Here is an 11,481-nt window from a genome sequence, read left to right as displayed (position 1 = left end):
CAGTATCCTTCCCTGTTTCTTGTAATAGTCTTTATTTTAAAGTCTATTTTGTCTGATATGAGTATTGCTACTCCAGCTTTCTTTTGATTTCCATTTGCATGGAATACCTTTTTCCATCCCCTCACTTTCGCCAGTCCATATGTGTCCCTAGGTCTGAAGTGGGTCTCTTGTAGACAGCATATATATGGGTCTTGTTTTTGTATACATTCAATCAGTCTGTGTCTTTTGGTTGGAGCATTTAATCCATTTAGATTTAAGGTAATTATTGATATGTATGTTCCTATTACCATTTTCTTAATTGTTTTGGGTTTGTTTTTGTAGGTCCTTTTCTTCTCTTGTGTTTCCCGCCTAGAGAGGTTCCTTTAGCATTTGTTGTAGAGCTGGTTTGGTGGTGCTGAATTCTCTTAGCCTTTGCTTGTCTGTAAATCTTTTGATATCTCTGTCAAATCTAAATGAGATCCTTGCTGGGTAGAGTAATCTTGGTTATAGGTTTTTTCCTTTCATCACTTTAAATATGTCCTACCACTCCCTTCTGGCCTACAGAGTTTCTGCTGAAAAATCAGCTGGTAACCTTATGAGGATTCTCTTGTACGCTATTTGTTGCTCTTCCCTTGCTGCTTTTAATATTTTTTCTTTGTATTTAATTTTTGTTAGTTTGATTAATATGTGTTTCACCCTGTTTCTCATTGGGTTTATCCTGTATGAGGCTTTCTCTGTTTCCTGGACTTGATTGACTATTTCCTTTCCCATGTTAGGAAAGTTTGCAGCTACAATCTCTTCAAATATTTTCTCAGGCCCTTTCCCTTTCTCTTCTTCTTCTGGGACCCCTATAATTCGAATGTTCGTGCATTTAATGTTGTCCCAGAGGTCTCTGAGACTGTCCTTAATTCTTTTCATTCTTTTTTCTTTATTCTGCTCCATGGCAGTTATTTCCACTATTCTATCTTTGAGCTCACTTATCTGTTCTTTTGCCTCAGTTATCCTGCTATTGATTCCTTCTGTTGTGTTTTCAGTTATCATGTCATTCATCACTGATTATTTGTTCTTTAGTTCTTCTGGGTCCTTGTTAAACATTTCTTGTGTCTTTTTGATCTGTGCCTCCATTCTATTTCTGAGATCTTGGATCATCTTTACTATCATTACTCTGAATTCTTTTTCAGGTAGATTGACTATTTCCTCTTCATTTATTTGGTCTTGTGGGTTTTTACCTTGCTCCTTCATCTGCAGCATATTTCTCTGATATCTCATTTTGTCTAACTTACTGTGTTTGTGGTCTTCCTGCAGGCTGCAGGGTTGTAGTTCCTCTTGCTTCTGTTGTCTGCCCCCTGGTGAGCGAGTTTGGTCCAGGGGCTTGTGTAGGCTTCCTGGTGAGAGGGACTGGTGCCTGCACTCTGGTGGGTGGAGCTGAGTCTTTTCTCTCTGATGGGCAGGGATGCATCAGGTGGTGTGTTTTGGGGTGTCTGTGAGCTTAGTATGACTTTTGGCAGCCTGTCTGCAGATGAGTAAGGTTGTCTTGCTGGTTGTTTGACATGAAGTGTCCAGCACTGGAGCCTGCAGGCAGTTGGGTGGAGCAAGGACTTGGTGTCAAGATGGATACCTCCGGGAGAGTGCATGCCGATTAATATTCCCTGGGCCCAGGAATTCTCTGGTGGTCCAGCATCATAGACTCGGTGCTCCCACTCTGGAGGCCAAGGACTGATCCCTGGCTGGGGAACCAAGAGCCCACAAGCCATGCTGCATGGCCAGAGAAAAAAGAAGGAAAAGAGAAAGAAAAAAAAAGGAGAAGAAAACAAACAGACAAACAAAACCCAGGACAAATAGCAAAAACAAAAACAAAAAAACAGCAACAACAACACACACACACACAAAGAAGAAAGAAAACAAACAAACAGTCACTCTAAATCCAAGTCAAATGTTAACAACAAAACCAAACTCTTGGTAGGTCTCTGGACCTGCTGTGGACACTGTGGGGACAGCTCAGACTCTGACCTGGCCCAACTCCTGCGAGTACTTGACCCAAAGCCCACTGCTGCTAAGGCTAGACCAGGAACAGTTATGGGCACACTCATTGTCTATTCAGGTACTCCACAGACCCAGGATTTACCAAGCTGATCATGGGGATTTAATCTGTGGCTTGTGCACTTGCACGAAAGACTTCCTCTTCCGTAGTCGCACTGCCCCTGGGGCTCAGCTTTGGTTTGGGCCACACCTCTGTGTGTGCACCACCCTCAGGCATCTGTTCCCCACAGATGAGAGGGAGTGAAAGCAGTGACTGATTGGGGCACACTTACTCCCTCAGGCTGGGGAGGGGTATGGCAGCTATAATTGTGTTCGTGAATTGCCTGCGGTGGCGGGTACTGACAGGCAGTTGCAACAGTCTGGGGCATACTCACTCTGATAGGAGTCCCTCCCAGTGCCCTCGGAGGCCAAAGAAGCCAGTGGGTGGGGAAAAGGGTTGTATTGGTGGCCCTGCCCCTTGCACGCCACTCAACAATGACGCCTTGCTTCTATTGTGTCCTGGGCTTTTTCTGCAAACATTCCCAGTTGTGGAGCTCCTTATTCCTGTCCCTTCAGGCTGTCTTTTCACAGCCAAAAGCTGTCCCCTCCCTGGGTCCGCACTCCAAACCCCATTTTCCAGCACCCCAGCCCCTCCACAACGGGAGACTCACGACTCAGGCTGGGATTCTCAGGGCTGCAGCGCATAACATGCACACAGTTCATACTTTGTCCTGCCTTCCAAAGGTCATCCACTGTGTTCTCCTTTGATCTCCCCGAAGGTCCCTTTCTATCCCAGCTGATTTCCCCACCATGAGGGAGCTTTTCTGAGTGTGGGGACCTTTCTTCACCTTCAGCGTCCTGCCAGGGTTGCTGGTCCCTGTTTTGATTCCTCTTTTCTTTTTTTCTTTCTTTTGTCTTACCCGGTTGAGAGGGGATTTTTCTTGTCCTTTTTGGTGTCCAAAATCTTCCACTAATGTTCAGCAGGTGCTCTGAGAGAATTGTTCCATTCTTGATATACTTGTGAGGAAGGATGAATTCCACATTCTCTTATTCTGCCATCTTGAGTCCTCCCCAGCTCCTGCTTTAGAAAAACTTGGGTTTTGAGGCCAGAATCTCACATCATTAGTTACAAGAAGTGTTAAAGAAGGGAGGGGGGGAAGGAAATTTAGCTGGAAGGAAAGAAGACTCAAATAGAGGGGCATAATTACTGTCTCCCCATGGTTTCAGGGTTTCCATATGAAAGACAATTAGACCTGTTCTTCAGGACCTCAGCAGGCAGAATTTCAATCGAAGGGCAGAATTTCAGCTTATTTCATGGAGGCACAAAAGGAACTGTCTTAAAATAGAAATGACTGCTTTGGGCAGTACTGAGCTCCTTGTTCTTAATAGTATTCAAGTTGACATTGGGTGACCCATTGGGGGAAACAATAGAATAATCAGCATTCAAATCCCAGCTCCTCTTGATTTGGCAAGTTATTTAATTTCTCAGTTTCTTCATGTGTGAAATGGGCTAATAATAAACAAGTCACAGAATTGATGGGCAGATGAGCGGAATAATGCTTAAGGAGGGCTGAGCATAGTGGCCATTCAATTAATGCTCTAATAGTGGCCCTGATGCTGAAATTGGTGATTCTGAAGTTGAAGGGGATGTGATAGTGAAGATCTGAGCATCCAAAGAAGCAGGAAATTGGACAATACAACCTCTAAGATCCTTTCCAATCCTGAACTTCTATGAGTTTATGATTCTGTACTGTAGTTTATTTATCTGCAATGAGAAAAGAACTCTTGTCAAGTCCTGAAAACGAAAGTAACTCCCCTGTTGCCTGGGTCCCACAGACATACGTCTCACCCAGGATCCACATCCTCCAGGCAATATCCTCCAGATGTGAGTATCCCTCTACAATTTGCTCTGCCTTGCCAGATTGAGCCTCTGTCTGAGACCTGACGTTGGCCTCAGAGCTGAACTTACACTGAGGTTTTGTCTTCTCTATAATCCCTTTTAAGTCTTTGTGAAAGACTTAAAACTCCAACTAGCTTATCACAGCCCCTACTGGTTTGGCCAGAGGGAATCTCTCTTTTGGTCTCAACTTTACAACAGCTGCCCAGAGATAAGTACAAGGGCCCCTGGTTAGAATCTGAGCTCTGTCAAAGTAACTGTACATCGAGGGCAGACGCTTAAGATGGGATATCTCCAATTTGGCTTTTTAGGAGTTGATTAAAAAAAGGCACAGGATCTTTAACTCCTTTTGCTGGTCTTCTACATTTGGAATTCTCTGCTTCAGGGACAAATAAAGATCTTTCCAGTGATGTTTAAGCTTGACATCAGTGGCAGGAGATTTTAGGGTGCCCAAATTAGCAATACCAGTGGAAATGGAAGGCTAATTAGAGGCTCCTTCTCATCATGTAGCATGATCCTGTAAATGTAACTCAGTCAAACAAGCTGGCATTTGATATTTGATTGTACAATCCTAAATATCAACACACGCTGAGGTTCCCTTCCTCCCCCATAATCTTCCTGCAGTGAAAAATTTAAGCAATCAATGCCAATGGAGGCATTTCCAGAATTCGCTGCAAGAGGCAGTTGAGTCAAAGGTTTAAGATGAGAAGAGTTCTTCTTTTCCCATGTGTTGAGGTTTTCTCTAGTCCAGGGAGTGAAAATTCCTTCAAAGCTGGAACAAGCTTATACATTCTGAATTATCTGGCCAATAAACATTGTGCAGACTGTGCAACCAATCTGCTTCTTAAGTAGGGAATGTCAGGAAATGGTCCCAAGTGCCACCGGCACCTAGAATTATTTACAATAGATTTCTTAATGCCAAAAGCCTCTTTTTCAGTAGAGAATAAACATATATCATATTGTACCGATTTTTTTTTTTTTTTTGCCGGTATGAGTTACAGTTATGGAATATTTGCAGGCGCAGAGACGAACAATTCTCTTTTCACTCTGCTTTATTATTCTCCAAAGGTGGTTATTAATAGGTGTCAGAACAAGGGTAACTTTTTAACCTCACAGTCCCTGCAGCAATGCCTCATGGCCCTTGATTGTCTAGGTCCACTAATGTAACCACACTGGGAAAATGTTTTAAAGGCACTAACATTTCCAGATGCCATTTTCTCATCAAAATGTTTTCCCTTATTTGGTCCACCAAGCTAATGCATTTACGTGACATCCACATTAACACTGCAGTCACTTCGTACCTTGACCCCTTCCTTCTAGTCAGAGCACAGTCTGATGCTGTAGAGTAGAGGCCTCTGGGAAAGAGGGAGGCAATTAGGTAAAAAGTAATACCTGGGTTTGATGGTCTTCGTTGATTAAGTAATCACTAAAGCAGTTCCTGAATTGTGTTATGTATTAGGCAACAAGCAAGAAAATAAATGTTTGGGACCGTATCTATATCTACATTTACATCTATATCTACATCTATATCTATATCTATATCTATCTATATCTATATCTATATCTATATATATAATGGTACCCTGTGTTAATCATTTCAGTCTTGTGGGTAAGAGAAATCCGTGGGACCTACTGTTTAGCATCCTAATCTCATACGAACTCATGGGTACTGGACTTCGTATCCATAATCTTCACCTTGTAATTCCAGTAACCTTCCTGAGCCAGGAAAATAACAACCGAAAACATGTTTAGAATTGAAATATGATCAGATAGCAGATGTAATGGGAAATATAAGCCCTTCTCTTTTTCACTTACTTTGTGTTTGGTTTTAATGAGAATATATGTGGGTGTGGGGTGCTGAGATACCCTGAGTTTGTTTGCTATAAGCAAAATGACAATATTGTCGGAAGGAAAATGGAGATGTAGAGAAACAGCTGGAGGTGGCAAGGAGAGGAAGAGAGTGGTGCTTGCAAACTCATCCTCCTCCTGTTCTCCATAGTTTAGTATCTACTGTAACCCAGGCAGTTGGAAATACAAAGAAAAATAAGACCTAGACTCAGAGATCATAGTCTTAAGTATAAGAAAATGATTCGAGCAGGGCAGAGAAGATTAAGGGCGAGAGTGTGGGTGGCATGGATAAGAAGGAAGATTGTGGAATGTTGTGTCATATTTTTGGTTGTAATCTAGCAGGCGGGCATCATATGATTGCATTGATGCATCCTGTGGTGTGGTTAGGGACAGAAACTCCTAGCTTGAACCGTGGGCAAGCTGTCAGGATTTCAGGAGAGGAATATTTCCTGTAGAAGTTGGTGTTGGAGCAATATTGGATCCAGAAGCACTGACTGAATTTGAACACGAAGAGAAGTCCCTTTAGGTAGAGAAAATTCAGAGTTGGGAAAGTGTTGGGTTTCTATGAAGAATGCAAATGTCTACTTTAAATCTCAACATCATGAACAAAATTAGTGTATGTTTATTGAAAGTCTATGTTGTAAGTACAAAGGGTCAAGTGAAATCTTTTCTTTCCCACATACTCTGCCAGGAACTTAAAATAAAAGGAAATAAGGTTGTTTTCAGAGTATTAAACTGTTAAAAAATTCATGAACAATGGACATGATGAACCATCTGTGAGAGTAAACCAAGGCATTTTCTCTAAAGTGAACAGGAAAGTTTGAGAATAGCCAACTGTCCAATCCAGGTGACCCTGTAATTCTCAACAGGAGGCAGAACTGAAGGTAGGAATGTGATTGCTATTTGATGAGTAAAGACCCATTTTCTCATATTGTGTTTGGAGAGAGAATTTCTCAACGGAAGGGGCATGAGAAGCTGAGAGGCAGGTTCCCAATGTATGGGAAAGGGGTCTGATGACAATTATTTTCTTAACCACCAACTATCACCCTATGAGACACCAGTGTGTTTTTTTGTGTGTTAAAAGTGAGTTTGCATATCTAAAAGGTTGTATACCACCAGCATAGGGACTGATAAAAGGACACACAAAGATCCAGAAGTTAGCAGGGTTTCTCCAGTATTATCCAGGGAAGAAAGATAGTATGAAACTTCTGGTCCCCATAAAGGTACCATCTTTGTACAATAAGTCTTCAAAACTCACCATGAGTAACATTGCCAATAGCTTTTACTAACAGAGAGTGCATTATATGCTTGGGACTTTGTACACACTGTTTCAAAAGATCTTATGAATTACACCCATTTTTTAAAATGAGGAAACCAAGAAGGAAGTTTGCCCACACCTGATGGTGGACCTGGATTTGGTTTATGTCTTGCTGGGTTTCCAAGCTCACGTGTGGAGTGCAAACACAAAAATATTGCAGAAGAAATTGACTTTGGGAAGGAAGAGTGGTCTGGGTATAAAGTGGAATTATTAGCACTTAGCCTGATGCTTCCTGAAGTAGGTTTGAAATAAAAATTACATAAATAAGGGACTTCCCTGGTGGTCCAGTGGTTAAGACTTTGCCTTCCAATGCAGGGGGTGCAGGTTCGATCCCTGGTCGGGGAGCTAAGACCCCACATGCCTCAGGGCCAAAAAACCAGAACATAAAACAGAAGTGATATTATAACAAATTCAATAAAGATTTCAAAAATGGTCCACATTAAAAAGAAATCTTTAAAAAAAAATTACATAAATAAGAAACCTACTGAGACCCAAGGTAAGGTAAGTCAGAAAGAGAGTGGGTGTGTTTCTAGAGGATGCATTGTTGAGTACTCACTCAAGGGAGAGAAGGAGAATCAGAGTAACAAATTCTTAAACCAGCTTAATCAAAATCGTACTTCTGTTGGCTGCTTTCTTTCCTTAAATAGTTGACACTTTAGGCTGTGATAGTGTGTAAGCTTAATTTTATTATATTGATGAAATATGACAGACTGAACATGTATCTAAGCTGTGTAGGAAGTTAGAGAAGCTAGGAGTCAATAGTACCAGCTTTGAAATAAGACAGATGTGGTTTCTGATCCCAGGTCTATAGCTTACTAGCTCTATGGGCCTCTCACCTGAAAATGTGAATAAACATCCTTCACTCACTGGATTGTTGTAAGGATTAAATGAGAAGTTGTCTAGTGTTCAACAGAGGTAGTTGCTGTATTTTTTATGCATTTTTTTTCTTTTCTCTCTTCTTTTTCACTCTAACACTTTCCACTCTATATTCCCACCCTTTATTTCCCTCTAAAACCTGGATACCTGGAATAGTGCCCTGGTGATACCATTCATCCCAGCTTTCAGGATATCTGAGATATCCTGATTGATTGTGGTCTGTGGTCCAGGCAAATCTGGAAGGAATGGGGATTTGTAGAGTCTCCCTGGAGACTGGATCTTTCCAAGATAGCTGTGGGTCTCTTTTATCTGATGCTTTATTCACCTGCTTGTGATACTCTCTTTGTATTACAACCTAACAAGAGGGGAGAAGACCAAGGCAAACTTTCAAAAATAAAACTTACACTTCTAGCTTTTGTCATTCTTTTTGTTTGAAGCTTGAGTTTCTAAAATTTCAGTTATTATTATTTTTTTACATGATAACCTGTGGTAACTGAGGAGGAAGAACAGCTAGTAGGAGAAAGTAAAACGCTTTCTCAGCCATTTCTTCAGGTAAAGGTTTTTTGTTTTGTTTGTTTTTTAGAAAACCAAAATAACAATACCATATGTAGAATTATGCCAAGATGCGAGACAGTCTTTCCTTCTTCAGTTGGGGAGAATGAAAGAACATGGGCAGGCAGGAGGTTGTTTAACCCCGAACCCCAGAGCAGACAAAAGAGTTTTCCAAGTACAGATTTTGAGACAGGAAGTGGATTTTCTAGAGGTAAATTTGGAGATGAGCAGACCAAGAAAAAAACAGTACGTTTTTGTAAGAGACAATTTTCCCTGAAATTCAAATTAGGGAAAGTAGAAACTCTAGGAGAAAATTCAACAACAAAAAAAGTAATATACCAAATTATATCATTCCCTATAATTTCCTTTAATATAAACTTTCACTTACATTATCTCCTTTGCACTTCCTAAATCTCCTGTGAGCTCAGTATTGTCTCTATTTTACAAATGAGAAAAACGAAGCTCTTAGAGGTCAACAGACTTGCCTAAAGCCACACAGTTTGAAGGCAGTGGAAGTTGGAGCCAATATCGGTTATTCTTATCTGACTGTTTGACTGGTGGATTTTGTGGGTAAACGCTCCTCTTTTCTACCCCAGCTGGTACATATATGCACAATTATGCACTGCATATGTTTCCTCAGTCATTTCTCATGGGCAGAAAAACTGGTCACTTACATTCTAGGACCCATTGTCTCAAAGAATTCACTTGTTTGCTTGCCTTGAGCTGAAATGCTGACCCATGTAGCCCCAAATTATGGGGAAATCAAGGTCTTATCTCTTGAATACTAAATAACAACTCACATTTATTATGTGTTTACCTGTGCCAGTCACTGTCCATGTTTTATGTGTATTAACTCATTTCATCCTCCAATAACCCTAAGAGATAGGTATTATTAGCATCTCCACCTTATAGAAGATGAAAATCAAGCACAAAAAGGTTAAATATGCTGTCCAAGGTCTCACAGATGGAGGTGGAGCTGTTGGTATTTAGCACCAGGCAGTCTCGTTCAGAGCTTGTATCCTTTACTTACCTACCCGTTTCCCACCAGATCAGTAAATTTGTCAGCCCAGCTGGTTGGCATCCTGATCCTGAGAGAAAAAGACTAGAACATGAAGTGGGATGAGCAGAATCAGGGCAGGGACAGACCAAGAGAAACGGAGGGTGACATGAGTATGCTAGCCACAGAGGATGGCTAAGATGCCAGGGGAGAGAAGGGCTGAGAGTTTTAAGGGAAGTGGCTTGGGTCAACAAAGTTTAAATCCACACTTTTTAGTTTTTCTAGGACCAGAATAAATACATACTCAATTTATTTTGTTTGTTTTCCTTGATACACTGGAGTTTTAGAATTTAGATGGAGGAGGGTCTTAGGACAGCAGTCTGGTTGGAAGAAGGATTAAGGGAATTCACTGGAAACTGTGATTACAAGTACACTATATTTGCTTTAAACATTTTTTAGGGTGGCTTCAGGGGGACTGTAGGGATTATCGGAGGGGGAGGCCGAAGTTCCTTCCATCCATCTTTGTACCAACATGATATCTACTTATCAGTTCAGTTCCAATTTTTTTTCCTTTCCATGAAAAATTCCTGGCATTGTTGGAAGACAGTAGTTATGCACTGCATATTTTCAATAAAAAAGATTTACTTCCGTTACATTTGAGTTCGTAGAAGCATTCTACGACCTTGCACAATCTTCAGCAGCATGGAATCAAGTCCTTTGTATTACCTATTTAAGTCTTTAAATTTAGTATTTAGGTTAAATACAAAATATCGTTCTTAGCATTATTCCAAGGTCACTATTCACGATGGAAAAAAATGTTAAAAGCATAGAAGTAACGCATGAGAAATCCATTATTAAGAGCGGCGCCCCCTTATCTACAATAGCAGTTACTTTAACATGATTTCCTTGCATTGTAGTGACATGCTATTGCCATCATTGCTAAAGCCCCGTTAATGTTTCCACTATACATCACTATTCAGCATTTCCACCAGTTTATAATTCCATGTATTCTTGGGCTAAACTTGGGTTTATGGAAATCTCAGTTTTAAAACTTCCCCAAAGAAATTAAAAACATATGAACGAAAATGTGCACACCATCCCAGTTCTTGTGCAAAGGGGAGCAAAACACCTTCTTGTTTGGGGGATTTGAGTGGGAAATTGATTTTTGTCTTTTAATCAGTTGTGACCAGGATTATAATGCTATTAATGTAATAGCATACTGAACTAATTAAGACCCAGAGAACTGGAAAGGATCCTCGGAGGTCTCCAATAGGCAAGGTTATATCAAAACCTTCTAGACCAGTGGGGTGCAATGTCCAAAGAGCCCTGGGAAACCCATTCCACAATTGTTATAGCTAACTTTTCCATTGTTTAACAGCCCTTACTGTCAGGAATTTTTTCCTTTTGTCTAACTCAAATACTTACAGTTTAAGCCAGTTTCCCGCTGCTTTCAGGGGAAATGGCGAACAGCTGTTTGACGTCGCAGCGATAATAACTTCTTTTATTTGGTATATACCACTATTGGAGCCCTCCTAAGCTCAGCCCCCCAGTAGAACATCACCTTCCTAGTTCCGGTTTTAAAACTCTGAATCATTCTCACTACCTTCTTAACTGTTGGAACCCCTTACTGCGCCCTAGTCTAACAACCTCCTAGTATTTATCTGTCCTGCCCATAAATGCAGAAATATCTTATGATTTTCATATGGTCAATGAAAATTATCCAGTTATTTTCTTGGTTTGGAAAATAAAATGTATCTTGTGATTTTATGTGAAGTTGCACGTGAATCCAGATCATTTGTAAGAAGCGACTTGGCTCCACAAAGTACAGATTTGAATGCAGAGATAAGATTTGAACTCAGATCTCTCTCATTTCAAAGCACTTTCTGCTGACCAGTGGTGGATCCCAACTTCTACGTAAGAGGGATACAGGGTCAGAATCTGGCTGGCAAGAAAAACATGGAGACATTGTAAAAATGCACTTGCTTCGTAAGTTCC

The sequence above is a fragment of the Eschrichtius robustus genome, chromosome 1 (assembly GCF_028021215.1).
Source record: "Eschrichtius robustus isolate mEscRob2 chromosome 1, mEscRob2.pri, whole genome shotgun sequence".
NCBI classification, from domain to species: Eukaryota; Metazoa; Chordata; class Mammalia; order Artiodactyla; family Eschrichtiidae; genus Eschrichtius; species Eschrichtius robustus.
Note: the sequence above shows the minus strand (reverse complement) of the source record.